Source organism: Neofelis nebulosa, chromosome 2 (assembly GCF_028018385.1).
Source record: "Neofelis nebulosa isolate mNeoNeb1 chromosome 2, mNeoNeb1.pri, whole genome shotgun sequence".
Lineage (NCBI taxonomy): Eukaryota > Metazoa > Chordata > Mammalia > Carnivora > Felidae > Neofelis > Neofelis nebulosa.
In genome coordinates, this window is record NC_080783.1 from 48,319,704 (window position 1) to 48,322,339 (window position 2,636).

General features: G+C 37.1%; 1 non-coding gene across 1 annotated transcript; it reads right to left on the reverse strand.

The window, feature by feature from the left end:
• Positions 1-1,067: 1,067 nt before the first annotated feature.
• Positions 1,068-1,174, reverse strand: LOC131505819 (U6 spliceosomal RNA). The gene has a single exon (XR_009258590.1). It is a non-coding gene; the product is annotated as a U6 spliceosomal RNA (small nuclear RNA).
• Positions 1,175-2,636: the final 1,462 nt, after the last annotated feature.

Consider the following 2,636-nt stretch of genomic DNA (forward strand, 5'->3'; position numbering starts at 1 on the left):
TGGAATCTTACTTTTAGATGCTTTAATGTTATTTGCTTCATTAATTTATCTTTAGAATTTATCTCCAGAAAAATTTCTGTTAACTTAAACTGAAATTCGTTGCTGATTTTCAGTTCAGTTTTAATACTAATTTTTAACTTTGCTTTTATTATGAGTTTATGCTTTATTAATCCATATTGAAGTGAAGATGGTAGTAATATTTGCTGCCTAGGATTGGTAGGAGCAATTAGCACAGCTGTCTGTGTATCCTCTGGTAGAATTTCATGTTTTATACAAATTTTTATTTAAATTCTAGTTGGTTAACAAGCACTGTAAATTTCTGGTTTCTGGTGTGGGATTTAGTGATCCATCACTTACATATAGCACCCAGTGCTCAATACAAGTGCCCTCCTTTTTTTTTTTTCTTATAGTTTATTGATTTTTTTTTTTTTTGAGAGAGAGAGACCAAGTGGAACAGGGGCAGAGAGAGAGAGGAAAAGAGAGAATCCCACACAGGCTCTGCACTGTCAGTGCAGAGCCATATGCAGGGCTAGATCTCACAAACTGTGAAATCATGACCTGAGCCAAAATCAAGAGTTGGATGCCCAAATGACTGAGCTACCCAGGTGCCCCCAAGTGCCCTCCTTAATATCCATCACCCATTTAGCCCAACCCTTGCCTACCTCCCTCCATCAACGCTCAGTTTATTCTCCATAGTTAAGAGTCTGTTTCTTGGTTTGCCTCTCCTTCCCCCCCCCCATGTTCATTTGTTTTGTTCTTCAATTCCACATATGAGTGAAATCATATGGAATCTGTTTTACTCTGACTTATTTACCTTAGCATAATGCACTCTAGCTCCATCCACATTGTTACAAATGGCAAGATTTCATCCTTTTTAATGGCTGGGTAATAGTTCATTGTATATACCACATCTTTATCCATTCATAGTCAGTGGACGTTTGGGCTCTTTCCATAATTTGCCTATTGTCGATGCTGCTGGTATAAACATCGGGGTGCATGTATCTCTTTGAATCAGTATTTTTGCTCCTATAGGTAAATACCTAGTAGTGCAATTGGACGATTGTAGGGTAGTTTTATTTTATTTTATTTTTTTGCATGTCATTCTTGTGCAGGGGTCATGCTACTCTTCATTGTATCATTCCAATTTTAGTATATGTGCTGTCAAAGTAAGCTCTAGGTTTATTATTTTTTCAAAGAGTACACAGGATCTCCCTGTATTTTTTTATCTTTTTTATTTCAGAAAGGAAGAGACAGCACAAGCAGGGAAAAGGGGCAGAGAGAGAGAAGTTGGGGGAGGGAGGGAGGGAGGGAGGAGAGAGAGAGAGAGAGAGAGAGAGAGAGAGAGAGAGAGAGAGAGAGAGAGAGAGAGAGAGAGAGAATCTCAAGCAGGATCCATGCTCAGCATGGAGCCCAAAGTGTGGCTTGATCCCATGGCCCTGGGATTGTGACCTGAGCCAAAATTAAGAGGCAGATGCTCAAATGAGTGAGTCATGCAGATCCTCCTCTTATATTAATTTTAGCCATTCTGACTGGTGTAAGGTGATACCTCACTGTAGTTTTGATTTGTATTTCCCTGTCGATTAGTGATGTTGAACAATTTTTCATGTGTTTGTTGGCTGTCTGTATGTTTTCTTTGGAAAAATGTCTGTTCATGTCTTCTTCCCAGTTTTTAAAACTGGATTATTTGGTTTTTTTGGGTGTTGAGTTTTTAGAGTTCCTTATATATTTTGGATACTAACTCTTTATTAGATAGGCCATTTGCAAATATCTTTTTCCATTCTGTAGGTTGACTTTTAGATTTGTTGATTATTTCCTTCACTGTGCAAAAGCTTTACATTTTGATGTAGTCCCAATAGTTTAGTTTTGCTTTTTGTTTCCCTTGCTTCAGGAGTTATATCTAGTAAGAAGTTGCCACCGCCAATGTTAAAGATGTTACTGCCTTTGTTTTCCTCTAGGATTTTGATTTTTTCCTGTCTTTCATTTAGGTCTTTAATCCATTTTGAATTTATTTTTGTGTGTCATGTAAGAAAGTGGTCCAGTTTAATTATTTTGCATGTTGTACTCTAGCACAATTTTAAAATTGTTTATGACAATCAAACTTTCTAATAAACACAGATTCTTCATTATGTGGACTTCATCTGCAAGTGAGACCTGCCATGCAATTTTAGTGCCTAATTTTTGCCTATGTTCAAAATTGCATTATATCAAGTGAGATCTAAAGTCATTTGACTTTCAGAGTGTTAGGAAAAATGTCTGACTTAAAAAAAAATTTTTTTTTTTTTTAGAGAGAGTGCAAGTGGGGAAGAAATGCAGAGGGGAAGAGGGAATCTTAAACAGGCTCCAAGCTCAGTGAAGAGCCTGATGCAGGACTCAATCCCATGACCCTGGGATCATGACCTGAGCTGAAATCAGGAGTAGGATTTCCAACCACCTGAGCCACCCAGGTGTCCAAAAATGTCTGATGCTTAAGATGAAATGTTCTAGTACCAAAAACAACAAAAGTTATCCCATTTCTGCACTTGTGCTCATGTTGAATTCTTTTAGCCATAATTAAGAAAAAAATATTTTGGTGGTAAGAAATCAAGTCACATTGCATTTTAATATAAGACTAAGTTGTTTAGCAAACTGTGGCTTTA